At 39.1% G+C, this 20,537-nt stretch overlaps 1 protein-coding gene across 3 annotated transcripts in view; it reads right to left on the bottom strand.

Annotated features, from left to right (window-relative positions):
* LOC144009753 (uncharacterized) overlaps positions 1–20,537 on the bottom strand; it is a 151,014-nt gene that overhangs the window by 29,523 nt on the left and 100,954 nt on the right. The gene's annotated exons all lie outside the window — the stretch shown is intronic.

The following is a 20,537-nucleotide window of genomic DNA, read 5'->3' as shown; positions in this document are numbered from 1 at the left end:
TGGAACAAAAATGTTAAAGGGATACTTGACTCATTGAGCCATTTTCAGCAGTAAAAAGTGAATATTTTGTCTATAATTAATGTGGTAACTTCATTATTTTTCACGTACAATTAGTACTTTTTTCAAAGTAATTTTTCTACTTGCTGTCGACTGATGACATCACCTGTGCTGAGGAAGTAAGGTAACGACCATTCATGGCTCAGTTTACTGACCAAACCCAGAAAACAGGTGAGGCGTGATTGGCCATTACCTACTTCCTCAGCACAGGTGATGTCATCATCAGTCGACAGCAAGGAGAAAAATTACTTTTTAAAGATATATTGTACATGAAAAATAATGAAGTTATCAAATTCATTCTGGACAAAATATTAACTTCCCACTGCTGAAAATTGTTCGAGTCAAGTATCTCTTTAAATTAATATAAATATGGTTACTTTTTTAAAGTGCATTACATCATCATAATGAATATTGCAAATAATTACAAAAACGTTTGAAAAAAAATATATAAAATCATAAAATACTACTATAATTTGTATTGGAGAGATTGTGCAATTTTCAAACTACTCCAAACATTTTTCCATACATTTGGTCAGTTTTAGTATTTGTAAGCACACATAAGCTTCAAAATTATTACAGTAATTTCATAATAATAACATCGAGTTAAAAAAAAAAAAAAAAAAAGTCCTGCACTGTAAAAAACAAATGAAATTGATTTGTGTTGAGGTCATATTTCTGCCACTAGATGGCATAATTGCATTTGTAAGACATTAGTGACAGCTCAGTACATTTTCCATACAAAGGTCTATCTAATCTTTAACATGAATGTGAAATTCTGCAAATTTTTAAAATTGTAAAATACAACTTCACCTCAGTCTCCACAAATATATGCGTCATTTATTGCAAACATTTTGAAGTGGACGTGTCTGCTCGTCGTTGATCATGCGTTAAAAAAATTACTAGGGTTAACGGAACTTAAAATGAACGTACTAATTTTGACACCCCTCGTAAAACCCATTCAAAAAAATAATGGAAAAAAATGGAATGGTCCGGAACAAATCACTTGACTGCATGAAAAGCCAAGCGGCCTCCTCCACTTCCATCTGCCGGGAGGGTCAGCGCTCGTTTCAGCGTCACGTCAAAACGGCCCGGCCTCCGAACAAAGGTGGCTCCCGAGTCGGCCTCCACGCGTCGGGGTTATCTGTATGACAAAGCAACTTTCCCCCCCTGCCCCGTACGCCATCCATTTTCATGAGGCGGCAAGCGGTTGGTGACCTTCCGGGGGCGGAGGGCTCCAGCTGGCCGCACACCTCCGTGTTGACTCATTGCGCGTCCCCGCCCATTGTGTGCGGCGCGTGGCCATTGTTCCGACGGATACGCACACACTCCTGTCAGCCATTTTTGCTGCGAGTTGACCTTATTTGGATGCATTAAACATGAAGTCATTTCAATAAGTCAGACGCGTGGATTTATCGAGGTTTCCTAAAAAGAACACAAACTGGGAGTGTTACGAAAAACATTTCAATTGCTATATATCGAAAGTGACTGCTAGCCATTTTAATTTTAATGTTTGTAAATATGGAATTGCTTATGACCGCACACCACAGGATAATCTTTATGACACATTCAACAATCGGGCCTTGACCGACAGACCAAAATAGAGGAAAAATGCTCAAATTAGATTTTATTTTTTTTATTTTTTTACACGATAGAAATTTTTTTTTTACATCACATGATAATCGCTTAGGATAATCATTTGAAAAATATGACCCTCGTGAGGAAAAGCGGTTCAGATAATGGATGGATAATCAATTATTGTATTTGATCGCAAGAGAGGGAAAATAATCAAATTGATCCCTTTTATCGGTATGTGTGTACCCCAATTCAACTATCGGACATTTTCAATATTAATATCCGTCGTGTATGTTTTCCAAGCAAATCCTAGAAGGGAGAAGGAAAAAGAAAAACTTAACACACCCCACACCACAGGACAATCACTCAGGATAATCTTAAAGACACACCCAACAATCAGGCCCTGGCTGACTTGAAGAGAGGAAAAATATCTCAAATTTGGCCGATTATTGGTATGTGCACCCCATTTTAAATATTAAACAGGTTTAACACTTACGATCATAAAAAGAATCACTCATAAAACATGCTACACCACACCTTAATTACACAGGGTAATCATTTGCAAACATGACAATCCGTTCCTTTTTTTACTTTGATCTCAAGGGAGGGAAAGTGATCAAATTTATCGGTATGTGTGTAGCACAATTTAAACAGCATACAAGTTTAACATTAATTATTATCAGCCCTGCATGTTTTCCAAGCAGATCACTGAGAAAGAAGACAAAAATCAATCTTAACACAACCCACACCACAGGATAATCACTCAGGATAATTTTAAAGACACACCCAACAATCAGGCCCTGGCTAACTTGAAAAGAGGAAAAATTCTCAAATTTGGCCGATTATTGGCATGTGCACCCCATTTTAAATATTAAACAGGTTTAACACGTACGATCGTAAAAACAATCACTCTTAAAACATGATACACCACACCTTAATTGCACAAGATAATTTGAAAACATGACAATCAGTTTCTTGCTGACTTTGACCGCAAAGGAGGGAAAATAATCAAATTTATTGGTATGTGTGTACCACAATTTAAACAACATACAGGTTTAACATTAATTATTATCAGCCCTGCATGTTTTCCAAGCAAATCACTGAGGAAGAAGACTAAAATCAATCTTAACACAACCTACACCACACCATAATTGCTTCGAGAAATCCAATCCAATAATTGGGCTTTTGCTGACTTTGATCCCAAGGGAAGAAAAACACTCAAATTTATCTCAATTATCGGTATGTGTGTACCACACTTTAAATATCCAACAGGTTAAACATGCACTGTTGTGAGCTTTCCAAGCAGAGGACCAGGAAGGGGGGTGGGGTCCCTCACCACACTCTACACCACATTCATCGGATCAATATTGGACCTTGCAGTAAAATCAGTTTGATGTAATACACCAAATGAAGACTATCTTTGAAAGAAAGATGAGTGGATTGCGGAAGCAATTTAATTATATCAAGATATTATCAATATCGTAAGTGACTTTATGATTCCCATCTAATGAAAAAGCATCCAGATGGTGAAATATTGTAACGATGTGCGCTGAATGGAATCTCGACTAGTGGCCCCTCCCCCACATATCCTTGCTAGCATCCACCGTGGGGAAGACGGCTGCAAGGAAAGGCTTGGGGGCTGATGAGACGCCGAGACGGAGGTGCTGATACTCGGTAATTGAGGGGCAACCCTGTCACAGCTGACCCGCGGATAAACCACGTCTGGAGTGACGGGCGCTTGGGTCCTTACCAGCATGTCAAGAGATTTCATTGCATATAATGGTATTGGGAGAGATGGAATTTAGGGGGGGGGGGTCTTTCGTATCTGGTCTTAATTGTATCAGATCATATCTGAATTTGAGTGAATCGTACTGCATTGTGATGACAGTCATGTTGGATCGTTATTGGTCAATTCCACAACAAGTGTATAGCGACTGACATATATGCTGTTTGTAGCGTAACCTCTCTGAAATTATCAGTGCAGCATGTTGACAATATCCCGACATGTTCCTAATCTGCTTTGCCTTGCATGTGCGCCGCAAACGCGCTATTAAAACACTACAATTTGAAAGGATTTTAATACACGCATAATCTGCTTGCGCTGGATTAGGCGTCCCCCGATTTAGAACAAATCTGCGGGAGACAAAAGGGAACGGAGCGGTCGTCTGAATAAGTCCCGCTTTGATCTGCCTTTGGACTCCATTTTGGGAAGGAAGTGCCCATGACTTTACACTGACTCAAGTGTATGGAGGGCCAAAATTGCCAAAATTCAAACTAAATAAATGACTACATAAATAAGTGAATAAAAGTGAAAATAAAAAATGAATACAAAAAAATATAATTCGAAAATTATATGCAAAAAATAAATGTGAAAAAAAATGAATATAAAAAATATTAGAAAATTATATCAAAAAAATAAATATAAGTGGAAATAAATTCATTTTTATTTTCACTGTTTGTCATTTATTTATTTAGTCATTTATTTATCTATTTATTTATCTATTTATTTATTTAGTTAGTTATTCATTTTGAATTTTGGCAGGTTTGGTCCTCCATACAAGTGTAGCTAGCTGCGCGCGTCTGATCTTTCAACTTCCATGATGAATAAGGTTTTTATTACGACACAGTTGTTTGTGTAATATTAGACATAACATTTAGTCATAAATGCAAATTGGTCACACTGGTGTGAATTTTATAAAACGAGCGACAATCAGAAGACTTAGCGAGCAACGCTAACTGCTTCTGCTATTTTCCACAACCAAGCTTTTTGTACTCTCGGACCTGCGTTGCTTTTTTTTTTTTTGGCCCGACATTTAACTGCTCTACAGAGCGTTACAGTGGGAAGTCGTCTGTAAATTGGCTGATTGAAAGACGAAATTGCCAAAAACGCGCGATTAGCCATGAGTTGACTTCAAGAAAAACGTCATTATCAGAATTGAGAATATTGTATATTCTGCCCAGGAGATGGCGTATAATTTAAAAGGCATTGCACGGGAGTGAAATCATGACAAATGTTCCCATCTGCCCTTCAAAACACGCCGGCAGCATGTGTGTGTGTGCGTGTACGCGCGTGTGTCCCATCTGCCCTTTCAGACAGACGAGCAGCATGAAGCTGAACTCTGACCCTTTAGGATTACGGCTCCACCATGTGCCACTGAGCAGGGCGATGAGATTGACCTCGCACGCGCACCTACACACACACACACACCCACACACACACGAATCAACTTTTCTCGGCGGCCATTTTGAGCGCCGACACAAGCAATCACGGCAAAACCGCAACGATGGCCTTAAACCCCGCCCCTCGCTACAGATGATGATGATGATGATGATGATGCCTAATCTCGGATTACACCTCTCTGGGATTAGGACATGCTGATGCGCAAATTTGCCCTGGCCTCCAATCCCCAAATGGCTCTCAAGCTGTTGGCTCGGTCTGAGTAAAAAAAAAAAATTGAAGTCCATTCAAGGCCAGCAATAAAGATAAACAACAAATATAATCACTCATGGTAAAATGATTTGGAATGTATATGATGCAGAAGAAGGTGAGGATTAGTGACTGCCCTTCTGGATAAATCCGGTCCTGGTCAGACGACTATCAAACACCGAGATAACTTTCAAATAGGCGTCTATAGAGATGCCTGATTACAAAGATTCTTGAGACTTTAAACAAAGGCAAAAAACTTCAAGGCATCTTCAGATTCAACATTTTTTTTTTTTTTCAAAACTATTTTGAAATGTTTTTTGCATCTTTTTTCCCAACATTTTTCTTTTATCAGTTTTTTTTTTTCAATCATTTTGGGGGATTAAAAAAAAAAACTTATTATATTTTCTACATTTTCGAATGCATTTATAGCTAACGGGTACACAATTTTAAATAATAATAATTATACCGGTAAATAATTTTTGTGTTTTAACCTAAAAGTGCCTACACTCACAATCTTGATTGATGTTTAATCCTGCAAATAGCTGTCAAACTTTGCTGCCACAAATTAAACAGTTTAGATGGAAAAAGCGATTTAGCCTGATCCCTGGAATTCACTCAAAATGGCTGATTCAAATGGAAGTAGCTGATTTCCTGTTACATTTTGGGCATGGCCCCTTGGGACTTTTTTTTGTGCTTCTTGTGACCATAAACAAGCGCGCCGAGTTCTCTGTTGATCAATGAAACTGGTGTTTGGGGCAATTATTATTTTTTCTTTCCACTTTTTCACGACTAATCATCCAAATGATCATTAAGCCTTGGTGCTCGTTTACGGGATTTTGCTGTTTGTCCAATTGCTTTTACTTTCTTAATTTCGTTGTTGATGGTGCGGTCAACCAGGTTGTCCAACATAACTTTTTTTCGTGTGCGTTTTTCACAAAATTCTCCAGAGGTGACATATCAGTGTTGGCAAGCAAATGAAGCAACCCTGATACCGCCCACGTACACGTTATGCACAACAAAAAGTGGGCACAGCACAGCAGGCGAGCTCCAAACTTTCCGATTTTTTTTTTTTTTTTTTTATTTGCAAATCTCTTTGCCACCCAGAAGAAATCACATTGACATCTTTTTCTTGTCGCTCCTTCTGAGCTGGCGGAACAAAGCAAGAAAAATAAAAACGGAGTCTGCGTTGATCCCCGACAGAATCCCCTCACCAGACGTAAAGAAAGCGGCGGAGTTTGATTTGGAGGTGACACGTTTCAGGGCTTGAGTGAGTTTACGGCGAGGTCACATTGTCGCGGCGCACAAGCGTGGGAGAGAGATGAGGGGCGGATAACAAACGGCGCAGTAGCGCTCAAATATTCACACAGGAGCGCCGCGCAAATTGGCGCCTCGGAGTCAACACACGTGGTGATAATTATTGTAAAATATTAACCAGCAGATTGGGCAGATAGTCGTCATTTTGGGGGCTAATGAGTCCTTCATTACACACTGACGAGTTAGTTCGTTTATTTTTTTTTAAATAATCATGTTGAAATATCATCCGCTGAAGTGTGCGTGTAGTTTTCACTTTGAAGGCTAATGAGCCGTTCTTCATGTTGTGCCGAGGCAAAAATCAATAAAGTCATCTTGAAGTGAGTCAAAATAGAATCAAAAAAGCGGAACATTGACGGTGATGAAAGCTTATTGCTGCCACAACGGAACATACAAGTTCAATATCTAGTTATAGGTTGACAAATTTCATGTTTTAATATGAACTTTTCGCGTTTGTGCACATTACGTTAAACGTAATAAAAATGAGATTCCAAAACCTACAAAAAAAAAACAGTGCTAACGGCGAGTTGCTGGCTAACGCAGCAAGTTAAATAGCATACATCTTCAGTCAACATCAAAAATACCGTAAATGGCTAGCGCATACCAATTAACGGCTATCACAGGTAGCTAACCTAGCAGTCTCAACTCAGCATTTCTTCTTGTCAAGCAGCACAGTCACAACTAACAAAAGTAAAACAACAAAAAGCATGACGCCAGTAATCCCGTAGCTGCTAGCCAATCTTTGGCTAGTACCAAGAAGCTAACATGGAAGCCTACTATTAAAATCAAAGTCCTTTGGTGACAAAATGTGTCAATCTCTAACCTCAGAGTGTTATGTCACCACCATTCTGCCATTATAATGTTGGTGGCTAACGTGAGACGCTAACATAGAAATTGTAAATCCAACTCACTTTTCACAAAGAAGCTGGACAACATCATCTCCAGCTGAGAGTCACACAAAGTCAATTTGCATGGAAACAAAACAGGAAGTAGAAACACTACTAAGGTGACAGGCATATTGGCAGCTAGCCGGTCAGAGACTAGCTAGGTAGCGCAAAAAGCTAATGTAACTGTCTACATCTCCGCTCCAAAATGTTTCTAATTTTGATGCATATTTTTCTCCCGTTTTTTTTTTTTTTTTTTTTTTTTTCCTGACCTTTCGTATTTCAATCTGCAGTGCTGACTTCCTCTTGCTGTTGTTGCGACAGGCTGATGTTGACTAGTTAAACACGTCATTCAGTGTTTTCGTATTTTTGGATCTATTTGCGCGTCCCTAATGCAATTTGACTTGTTGGTTCAATTGTGTGGAAAGCAGCTTTTTGCGTCAAAGAAAAAGCTTTTAAAGTGTCACCTCGCGCTCACCAAAAAGCCTTTTAGACGGCGTGCGAACACAACTTTTCCCCAGACGGGAATTTGACTCATTCAGGCGGGATAGTCAGCAATCGGCAATCTTTGCCTCGTAAACACCAGACCTCATTCTTTTGTCTTTTAAGATGCATTCCCCTATAGGAAGGCAACTGTCACAATTTGTGCTTTTGAAGGACAAGAAGTTGTTCCAAAAAATAGATTTTTAATTGTTTAATTTACAAAATTAACTTCCAATGGATTTGTTATATTTATTTTAATTAAATTAAGAACATATGCATAAAAAATCTGTACAATAAAAAAACATTTCAAAACTATAAATTAACATTAAATTTTGGGGTATAAAAATATTTTATATTTAATAGAAGATTATGCATTTAAAAAAAATAAATAATGACATGTATAATTAAAACAAAAACAAAACATACATACCGGTGAAAACAATTGTTATATTGTTTCCAAATAAATGACATCTTCAATTGAAATTGAATTAAATACCGACATATACTTTAACAAAATATGTACAGTAAAAATAAAAAATAAAAAATCACAATACAGTTATTGGTAACTATGAATATGTCAGGTCCAAAATATTTTTTAAAAATAAAATCATGGTTTAAATTAAAAAACTAATCAACAGTAAAATTAAGGCTATATATATATATATATATATATATATATATATATATATATATATATATATATATATATATATATATATATATATATGTATAAAATACAAATAGCATATGCACAATTCTATTTTTTTTTAAAAGGAAGCAAATGTAATGTGAAATATTTTATATACAGTATTATATTATTTATTATAATAATAATGATTATTTGTCAAAAAATAAAAAAAAAGCTAAACACATTAATCTCTTCGTCATGACAGGAAATGAACAGAGGATAGAAATTAAATTAGACCCCCTCCCCCAAAAAAATAAAAAAAGACCAAGTGATGAATAATGTATGTATGCCGTGGGCTATAGATTAAGTGTGAATATTCATTCATTGGCGTGCCCTTTGGGAGCCACATGCATATTCATACGGCGGCATGCGTATACTCATATCAGTAAATAAGAACGAGCAAAATGTGACGTCGCTTCTGACTGTCCAGCATTTCTGGACGAGGAGGGTTCTACTCCACTGAGTGACCATCCCACCCAGAGCTCCTCCGTTAAGTGCAAAGTCACCGGAGCAGGGAAAGCCCATTAGCCCAAAGAAGAAGAAGGGGGAAGGGAATGATTAGTCTGATTGGATAGAGCCCAGCTAGGTTGCTTAGGTCAGGACTAATCAGCGTCAGGATACAGAAGGTGCATAACGAGAAAAAAAAAAAAAGATGCCGTCAAACACATCCATCTATTTTCTCGAGAGCCTTTTCTCATTAGGAAGGTGGCGGAATTGGAGTCAGTTGACTTGGGGGCGAGAGGTGGGGCACACCTTGGACTGGTTGCCTCTCAATCGCGTTACAAAAACACGACCGAGCCTCATATTCACTTGTAGCAAGGCTGTATGTGCACTCAATCATGTCAACCTGCGGAAAGGTTTTTACTTTTTTTTTTAAATTTTAAAATAACTTACTTTAAACTCCAGCATCCCTCGCTGTACGTTGGCCAACTGCAAAACCCAGAATGTTTTTCATTTTTCTTTTTTTTGCTTTAGGTAAAGTTATTAATCCATCTGTCTTGTCCATTATTTTGTTGTGTCTGTCTTAGTAACTAGCTAGATAGCGCTAAGCTAACCTAGGAGGGCTCGTCTCTCCGATCCAGTAACAACTATGGCGGTTGATACTACCTAGCTGGGCTACCACGTGAAAACAACAAATATATAATTATGTACATGGGATTGAATGATTCTTAAAATAAAAAAAAAATAAAAATAAAAAAAGTATCCCGAGCATTGTTAAATTAGTGATTGAACATGATTTCGGAGTGGTTCTACGTTAGCTTCTTGTGCGAGCTGTTAGTTTAGTGCTGGTACTAGCTTTATTTCAGTCACTTTTTTATTACTTCACGTTTTTGTCACGATGCCCATTGGCTTTTTGTGAACTGGCGCTTACGAGCTTGTGCAAGAAAGACTGAGTGGCGATTTGGACTGCTACGTTAGCTTCTCCAGCTACCGAGGAGCTTGCTTTACAACTTCCTGGACCTAAACTATTAATTTTTAGTTAAATATGCACAAAAAAAAAGGCCTCCTTCAAAGAAAACAACAACAAGTGCATGTTTTTAAGAATCCAGGCTAAGAAGGCATAATTGTGCTACTTCTTGGCACTAGCATGAATATTCAAAGCTCTCTGAATTAGTTGTGTGGAAAATAATGAGTATATTAGCATTTGTTTATTTGTCCATGCATAAAAACTACGAATGAGAAGGCATTAACGAGGGCTCCAGTCTCTGGAGTCCTCACATTCCTTGCTTTAATTTAAAAAAATGCTGATCATAAATGAAGAAGGATAAATGTCCGCGACCCTGGACCAGGGTCTGCGCATTGAAACGTAACGCGGAGGAAAAAGTAGCAATTATAACACATACAGTGAGTTGACATTTAGGCGGTGGAGATATTTGGCCTTATCACACCCGGCGTAATGAAAGGTCAATGGGCTCCTCACTGTTGACTGCTGTGAAGATGCTCCTTCGGTCTCTATTCAGGCTGCCACGGCTTGTTTTGGGAGATAACGCGTCACTTGACTTGATTTAGCACCATGATGCGCTGTGAAGTTGAAATGATAGGAAAGCGGGAAACAATGTTTTGGCTTTCAGACTTGCTAGCAAACGTGCTAGTAATTTTAGCTAAACACACCGTTCGGTTCATTTAATGTTTTTCTTTCAGACTTGCTAGCAAACGTGCTAGTAGTTTTAGCTAAATCATGTCATTGGGTTCATTTAATGTTTTGTCTTTCAGACTTGCTAGCAAACTTGCTAGTAGTTTTAGCTAAATTTGTCATTGGGTTCATTTGTTTTCCTTTCAGCCTTGCTTGCAAACTTGCTAGTAGTTTTAGCTAAATATGTCACTGGGTTCATTTAATGTTTTGTCTCTCAGACTTGCTAGCAAACTTGCTAGTAGTTTAGCTCAATGTCATTGTGTTCAATTTAATGTTTTGTCTTTCAGACTTGCTAGCAAACGTGCTCGTAGTTTTAGCTAAATGTGTCATTGGGTTCATTTAATGTTTTTCTTTCAGACTTGCTAGCAAACGTGCTAAAAGTTTTAGCTAAATATGTCATTGGGTTCATTTGTTTTTCTTTCAACCTTGCTAGCAAACATGCTAGCAGTTTTAGCTGAATGCTCCATTGAGTTCATTGCATCTACTCAAAATCAATACAATTGTTTTTACGTTTTTAAATACAAATATATTAGGGTTGCATTTGTCCAATAAATGGTAATACAATTCGATTCGATTCGGTATGGCTCAGCTCAGCTCAACCGGGTTTGTATGAATGTGTACACACACCCACAATGATGATCCAGCAGCTAAGAGTGAGCGCTGAGGCGCTAATGCTTTCCTGTCTGGGTCTTTGTTTTTACCGGACACGTACGGTCCAATCGAGTATCGTCTGAACGAAGGTGAGTGCTTCTCCATATTGTCCTGCCAGGACCATAAATGCCGCTTTTCCACAGCATGTCAAACAGTTGCTTTAATGCACATACGATGAGCGACAGACAAGGCGCTAAATAGAGATGCTATGATGCGCCGGGAGTTTTTCTGTAATGGCTGCGGTTCTGCCCCCCCACAACCACAGCCTCCTCCTCCTCCTCCTCTATGCGCAGGCATGCTGTAGCGAACATGCACGGTGGCGTGTCCGCGCCGACTCACTGCTCCTGTCGACTGCAAGTAAAAGTGCAACCTTTGCCTTGGGCCTTAATTATGTTCAATTTGCCAAGCCGGGCCTGAAACCATCGGAGGGTATGGAGGGGTTGTTGGGGATGGGTGGGGGCGGGGGTGCAAAAGCTCTCTGACCTATTTATCACTGCAGCTTTTTGCTTCCGCTGCCTGAGTCTCAAGCAACGAACGACAAGAGCGAGCGAGTAAGGAATGACACACAGCGGAAAAAGAGAGAGCTAACGAGGATGTGTATATTACACTTTTGTTTTATTACTTCAGTTATTATAAATGTGAAAAAAAACATAATCCAACATGTTTAGCATTATATATGATATATATTATTACATTTGTTTGGACCATCCGCAAGCAAGCACTCTTAAACTAGACATGTTTTTTTTTTCCAATGACCATAATTAATCATTTTAAAAATAATTTAAAAAAAAATGTAAAACATAGATTAATTTTACTTAATTTTATGGAATTTTACTTCACATTTGAATATTTTTTAAATTACATCAAAATGAGCAAATTAAGAAAAGTTTAAACTAAAAACGATGAGCAAATATATATATATATATATATATATATATATATATATATATTATATATATATATATAATCTTTTTGGTCCCTTAATGCTTGCAACAATGACAACTGAATTGCAGGCAGAATTTTACAATACTTTGTCCTTTCATGTTTAACTTTACAAATCCTTTGTAAAATGTTTTAATGTGTAATTAAAAAAAAAATAAAATAGAAAAAATTGGCCGAAGTAATAATATAAGATGATCAATCCACAATATATACAGTACAACAAAACAACCTTGCCTAAAGAATGCTGCTGTTAGCTTACTGCTAAAACATAATGGAATGGCGTTTCCATTCATTTCAATTGGGAAAGATGATTTGAGATGCGAGTCTTGTATCACAGTACACATTTATTTTTAGTTGGAAATGTTAAAATCAGACTTAAAACATCACCTCAAGCATTTATGAAGTGCCCGGAACCAATCAATTCACCTAATTTCCTATGGGGAAACATGCTAGGCTTTTCCACTGTACTCTCTATTTTTAGCATGCATCATTGCGGTTGTGTTGAGCGTGTAGGCTAACACCGCCGCCACCGCATCGCCACTTACTTTTACCCTGCCTGGCCTGTTAGCGAGAGCAGGATGTCAGGCTCCATTAGCGAGCCGCCGTCCGCCTGCTAACGGACGGAGGGTTCGTGGCGGGCTTGTGAATTAAGGGTCAGGCCTCGGCGCAACACCACCGTCGTCGTCGTCTCCTTAATGAGAGCTGATGGTGAGAGTGGGCGCACCCCCCGCTCCTTTCTGCCGCTACTACTGTAACACCCCCCCACCCCCACCCACATTACCTTTCTCATTTGCTTGGCCATTAGCGTCAACCCTAGCGGGAGGTCCTAAAAAAGCGGCGTGAATGGATTTAATCAGCATGGCAAAGAACCACAACTACAGCACCAGAAATAGAACTTATTGTAGTGGGAAGTAGTACACAAACAATGTAGCACTACCCCAAATTTTAAGCATTCCTCAGTGTGACCTCCCAAAGAGAAATTGGCTCACCAATTGTAGGCAACAAAATTTTTTTGATATAGCGTAAATTAAGGACCACAGAATCTGAAAGCTCTCTCCTCAAAAATAAGAAATTTCCCAAATTTGGTGACCGCAGAAAGATGTATGACCCTTAACCCCAATTTTTATTTTTGGGTGGGATCTAAAATTGTGTGACCCCTAATTATTCGAGGAAAGAGCATACTGTAGATTTTAGGGAGTGACAAAATTAAATTTTTAATAAAATTCTGAGGGGGGCGGGGGTCAAATTTATTGGCGTCTGATGTAATTAAAAAGCCATTTTCTTCTTAGTGCTAAAAATAAATAAATATCAAAATAAGAAACTTTTAGAAACAGTCTTTGGGTGGGTGACATTTTTGGTGGGTAAGTGTCATCCCAAATTTATACGCCACCCAAATTGTATGGCCAAATGAAAGGCACAAAATGTGGGTGGTACATTTTTTTTTTGACAGGGTGGGTGGAGAGTGCAAAAAATTTTCTGCGCTCACAAAATTTTGAGGGCAATGTGACAAAAAGCTTGGGCAGGGGTGTGTGTGTGTGTGTGTGTGTGTGTGTGTGTGTGTGCGTGTGTGTGTGTGTGTGTGTGGGGACTAAAAAACTGTACAGAGACCTTTGGGGTGGTTGGATATATATGAAGCTATAGACGGTCATAAAATATGAGTGGCCTACAATCTTGGGGGTGACTATTAACATATTAACATAAGTAGCCTTAAAGAAACACCCCGCAACATTTTGCAAATTTTTTTTTTTCCAGTAGCTGTCCACAGTGGTGTCTGATTTCACAACATATTTTATGCTCCCCCACCCAAGTTTTTGTCCCCACATAAGATGTTGACACCCCACAAGAATCTACCTAAAAAGTGTGTTCCACAAAATTCATAATTCTCTCAAGCATATTGTTTTTTATTTGCCGTCCACTTTTGTAACTGATGTGCAAATTTCACATCAGATTTTTTTTTGTGGCCCCTCAAATTCTACACACAGTATTACAGCCCCTCACTTTGTGTCAGGTCACCCCAAAAATAAGGCATCCTCCAAATTTACATCTACAAAAAATTTGCACCCCCACAAAATGGATGCTCTCCCCCCTAGAACGTTCCCACAAAAAAATTGCATGTTGGATTCCCACTTCCTGTCCACTGTAGTGACTGATGGCGCCAACATGATTTGAGATTTCAGTCATACGTACATGCGCGACAGGGTTAAAAACATAGCGGCTTGTTTGGGAAAATGGCCGCGCGGCAGCTTTTCCCAGTCCCGCCCGGCATAACAGTGGACGGCGCGCCGAGACCTCCGCGGGAATGTCACGGAATGTCAGCTGGATGCGGAGCGGCGCAGATAAGAGCTACAGTAGCCACCGTTATCCTCCGCACTCCCCCCACTTAGCCTGGTAAGACTAATGGCGAGAAATGACAAGCGGAGGGATTTGAAGCCTCTAAAGGGCCTCTGGGAGCTGATTAGTATGCACACAAACACACACTTCACAATCATCCTGACCTGCGCCGTTATACATGTGAATGTGCTGCGCAGGCATTTTTCCGCTCCTTTATGGCATCCCCCTTCCCAACCCCCCATCGCTCTCCATCATGCATGTGCGCGAAAACACACACACACACACACACGCACACACACACACAACCAACCGTCTCCCCCGCCGCCCCCAGTGTGGCGGCTGGAGCGAGTGTCAAGGAGGAGAGAAATTAATTGAAATCTAAACTGTGACGCAGGATCGACTAAGTAGGCGAATTGCAGTTGTCACATAATCGTGGTGGGCTGCCGTTCTGTTTGACTTTCATCAAAACGGCGGGCGAAAGACAACGTGGGGGGGCAGAAGACTGCCGCTCAGCTTTCCTACCTCCATGTCGTTCCTTTGTGGTCTTCTTTATCATCCCTGCATGCTTCCAAGCCTGTCATATGAGAATACGATGAACTAGACCACTGTTGCAACGTAAAACGTAACACACGCGTGTAACACTCAAGCTTGAGTTCACACGTGTACAAGCATACGGCAGCTAGCTGAGATGCTAACGTAGCAGTCTGTGTCCTCACAAATTTAATGACGCTCAACTGTCCGGCATATGTGGTTAAAATGTGGTAGTTACCTGGAAATGATTGTCTGAAGGAAACTAATAAAGGGGAAAAATAAGCCTAAAATGGCTGCTTCCAAACAAAATGGCGGACTTCCTGTGTCTTGTTTCGGTATGGCTTCTTGAGACTTTTATTGTGGGTCTACTCTAGTCTTGACAGACACCGCTACCAATTTCATGTTGCAATATGAAACTGTCTTTTGAGGTAGGATTTTTAAAATGCAAAATATGTTCCAAAAAAAGTTAACCAAAAACTGACAAAATCTTTTAAAGTACCCCAAGAAATGGCCAAAATTAACACTTAAAATGGCTGTTTCTCGCCCAAATGTCATACTTGCTGTGTTTTATATGGTATGGATTCTTGAGACTTTTTTTGTGGGTCTACTCATGATGGACATGCCTATCTAATTTCATGTAGCTGAACGTAACCATCTGCGGGGCCTGAATTTTCAAAAATATGGTCTAAAAATGTAACACAAAAATGACAAAATCTATAGCATCCGTCAATATGGTTTCTTCTAGCCAAAGTGGCAGACTTCCTGTTCATTTTAGGATGTAGGTTCTTGAGACTTTTTTGTGGGGCAACTCATACGAGACATGCCTACCAAATTTTATGTTGCTAACCATAACCGTCTTCAGGGGCTGAATTTTTAAATACAAAAGTAGTTAATACCCAAATGACAAAAGCTCTAGAACATCTTTGCCTAAATGGTTGCTTATATCCAAAGTGTCAGACTTCCTGTGCATTTTGGGACATGGGTTCTTGAGACTTTTTTGTGGGACTGCTCATGATAGACATGCCTACCAAATTTGATGTTGCTGCGTAAAACTGTCTTTAGGGGCTGAATTTTTAAATGCAAAAGCATTTAATCCTCAAATAGCAAAAGCTTTAGATGTTTGTCTAAATGTTTGCTTCTATCAAAAGTGTCAGAATTCTCGTCCATTTTAGGAGACAAGTTCTTGAGACTTTTTTGTGGGACTAGTCATAATAGACATGCCTACCAAATTTCATGTTGCTGAACGCAACCGTCTTCAGGGGCTGGATTTTTACATGCAAAAGCATTTAATCCTCAAATGGCAAAATCTTTAGATGTTTGATTCTATCCAAAGTGGAAGAATTCTCGTCCATTTTAGGACACGGGTTCTTGAGACTTTTTTGTGGGACTACTCATAATAGACATGCCTACCAAATTTCATGTTGCTGAACGTAACCGTCTTCAGGGGCTGAATTTTGACATGCAAACGCATTTAATCCCCAAATGACAAAATCCTTTGAACAAGCTGATCTAAATGTCTGATACTAAACCAACGTGCCAAACTCCCAGCACATTTTAGGACATGAGCCCTTGAGACTTTTTTGTGGGTCTACTCATATTAGACATGCCTACCAAATTTCATGCTGCTACATAAAAAAAAAAAAAAAAAAAAAAAAAAAAAAAGCCTTCGGTGGCTGCATTTTCAAAGGTAGAATTTTGTCTAATGACGAAACATCGCAGTGTAGCGCTGTCCATCTGTCCCGACGAGACGCTTCCAATTTACTAGCGATCAGACAAAAATCTCTTGGAGTAGTTTGTCTTTGAAGGAGCTCTGGAACGAACGGTCGGGAAACAGGCTTAAGAGAGGCGAGCGCCACGCCAGCCATCAACGAGGCATTGACCGCAGGCGGCGACGGCGAGAAGACTCAATAACAGTGAAGGATGCTCTTGTTGAGATCCGAGACCTTCTCGTAATAGACTCCGCCGTGCTGCGAAAATGCGATTTAGCTTCCGAGCGCTGCGCTTTGGCACTCTGTTGTGCTGCCACGCACGCACGCGCGCGCACACCTAACCAGGCCCTGATCCGTCATAATTAGACGGGATAAAAGGAATCCGGGTGACTGACAGCAATAAAGTGTCAGAGCTCCCCATTGTAACAGTCATCTTGGAGAAAAAAAACATTTGTCAACACTGCGTGTGTGCGTGTATTTTATTATACTCATTTTTAAACATATTTAAGTGACTCAAATACAGGAGAGGATTCAACGCAAGTTATTAAGCGACGAGGCACACATTCTCGCCGTGTCGGATCTGTGTGAGTGAGTGTGTGAGCGCATATGTACGCGTGACAGATGAAACTGTATTTTTTTTTCCCTCCCCCCTCCCCTCCCCGCTTCATTCTTCCTCCCGGCCAACACTGAGAGCAGGTCCAGAAAGACGACGGCGGCCTGCCATCTGTGCAGGTATCCTGCATGCAAGCCTTCGCCGTCTGTGTGTGTGTGTGTGTGTGCGTGCGTGCGTGTGCGTGGGTATGTGAGTGCTTGTGCAGTATTAGTCACCCCATCACTATATTAATAGCAACATTTCTCCCAGCATTTGCATTTTATTTTACTATTTGTGCTTCAATATTTTGTATTTATTTTACAGATATTTTATTTTTAGTTTATTTATATTTGATTTAATGTACTTTAATTTTGTTTTCATTTTACAGATATTTTATTTTTAGTTTGGATTTACATTTGATTTAATATATTTTTTTACATCATTATTATTATTAAAATTTATTATATTCATTAAATTGTATTTTTTTTTTAAAAATGGTTATGCTGTCACTATAATAATAATAGCATTCATGGGAGTCTGTATTTTTATAATTTGCTTTTTTTTTGCATTTTCATTATTATATTTTATTGTATTATGACTTATTTATTTATTTATTTATTTATTTATTTCAGTACTTGACTAAAGTTGAGTGGAGAGTTCAGTCTTTTTTCAATATATATTATATATTTTATAGTATATTAATTGTTATAGTTACACAAATATACGTTATGTATTTATTGTAATTCTGTAATTTTGTTATTTTATATTTAATATTTTATTTTACAATTATGGTGTAGATATGCTTTATTTATTTTTTTCCATTGCAACTGTAGCCTAAATGTATTTTCCTTTATTTTGTATTTTACAAATATATATGAATTTCTTTACGTTTTACATTGTGTTTATTATAGGATGAGTGCTATAGAAAAGGTTGTTTTTGGTTTTATACTAAAACAAAAAATGTATCTGCCATATAAATATGACAATGTCCACTGGCCTGTTATCCTGCACTCCATTCCAACTTTAGCAACAATCGTTGCAGTTTTGCGTGAATGCATCTCTGCAGACTTGCTGTTTCCCGAGCTCGATCAATAATGCAGTTTCATTTAAATAAACATTAGCGCGGGCTGCGTCTAATTAATGGAAGCTCATCTGCAATTTGTCAGCGAGCTCTTTGATGTCGCCATGAATATTTCCTTTTTTTGCAAAATGAGCACCCTCGCTCGATTAGCGGCGCATTGTGGCGGCGGCTGCCTCCTCCCCTCCCCCCTCTTCCCGCCCTTTCGTGCCCCCTTACCCATGTCGACGTTTGCTTATCGAGAGCACGCTCGCCAGATTAAAATCGTCGACTGCGCGGCGAGGACGACGAGAGGCCGTAAAAGCGGATGCGGAGGAACATGAAAAATAGCGGGGAGGGTCCGGGAACCATCTGATGTATCTAATCTACATACAAGCAAGCTGATCAAATGCTTGGGCAATTTCTCAGCTCGTATATCAAACGCAACACGACAGGAACACAGAATCAATATCGGGAGGGGGATGGTTCACACGGCCGGGAGCGCTAATGCTAAAGCGCTAGTAAACGGCGAGGAGGAATGTGAAAATGCGCACACCGTCGCTCGTGACCCAATTTCACACGGATGCATAATTCAGCCGTCTTCCCGTCGAGAAACTATTTAGCGAATCTTACTCGCAGCAGACGGGCGCCATGACGGACGCCGCTTGGTTAAGGCGACCTCAATAAGTCAAGTCCAGCGATGCGAAACGCACGGTGATACGGTTTAAACATTAAAGATGGTAAAAAAAAAAAATGGACTCGACCCAAATATCAGATTGAAAAACAGTTGAACGTGTTGAATTGGCTGCTTCCAACCAAAGCAGCAGACTTTCCAGGAATGGCTTCTTCAGACTTTTTTGTGGGTCTACTCATGACAGACTTGTCGACCAAATTTCATGTTGTAGGTGATTTCTTTTTTTTTTTTTTTAGAAATAAAAATGTGGTCCAAAGTTTCTTGCAATTGAACCCCAGAAAATGCCATAAGCAACCTTAAAATGGCCGCTTTCAATAGAAATGGCAGATTTCCTTTGTCTTTTCAGGTGTCGGTTCTTGAGACTTTTTTGTGGGTCGACTCATGACAGACATGTCTACCGAATTTCATGCTTCAAAGTGAAACCGTCTTCAGGGGCTGAATTAAAAAAAAAAAAATGGTCCAAAACATTAGCTAATACATGCTCATCATATAACAGATGTTGCGCTATGCTCTCGGGATGTAAGGATATCCAAACGTCACGAAACGATAATTAGCACGATATTGTGGGGAGGTTGACGATAATAAAAAAGGTCACAATATTGTAAGAATAAATGAGCTCATACAAAAAAAAAAAGCACAATATTACAGCATAACATAACAGCAATGTTATGTTATTATTATGTTATTATTATTATTATTATGTTATGTTATATATTATGTTATGTTGTTAATGCACGCACACATTGAGTTCCTTCACATATTGACTTGCTTCACAGGCATATTAGGTTCCCCTTCACCTGACAATTAGTGTAGATTTTAAACATAGGACCAAAACATGCCTAATGAAAATTAAATTGTACTTAAAAAAAACTAGCCAGGAGAGGTTGCTTGAACTGCACAAATGGATATCAACAAGACTTTTAGAACAGATGTGTTGCATTTAAATATCGTAAACATGACGACGACGATATTGTGGCAGTTTTAATATCACGATTTCACGCCTCGGCGTAGCATTTGACTCACATTTTGTCGCAATCGGTCAAAATCTCTTCCTAGGTGGTTTGTCTTTAGAGGACAGCTGAAAAATGGCCCAAACAACCAGAAATGGCTGCTTCAAATGCAAATTTTGTCTTTTGAGGCATCAGTTCATGACTTTTTTTGTGGGTCTACTCATGACAGACATGTCTACCAAAGGACCCTAAAATGGCCGTTTCTTACTCAACTTTTGAGTGTTTAGATTTTGGGACATTTTCTAGGTGCCATTGTCATTCATCTATTTGCAATTTTGTTCTTCCAAATCCAATCAAATTAGCCAAGATTACAACAATCGACTACGGCGTCACAGGGATGATAATGGCGCTTGAATAAAAATGCATATCGACCCACATTTAAACGGCCGCAATTATATCCTAATGGCAACGTGGAATTTGCTGGTGGAAACCAACGGGATCCATGAACGGGATCTCTCGTCGAT

Source organism: Festucalex cinctus, chromosome 20, assembly GCF_051991245.1.
Source record: "Festucalex cinctus isolate MCC-2025b chromosome 20, RoL_Fcin_1.0, whole genome shotgun sequence".
In the NCBI taxonomy this organism is placed as follows: domain Eukaryota; kingdom Metazoa; phylum Chordata; class Actinopteri; order Syngnathiformes; family Syngnathidae; genus Festucalex; species Festucalex cinctus.
Note: the sequence above shows the minus strand (reverse complement) of the source record. Positions and strands in the feature narration are given on the sequence as shown.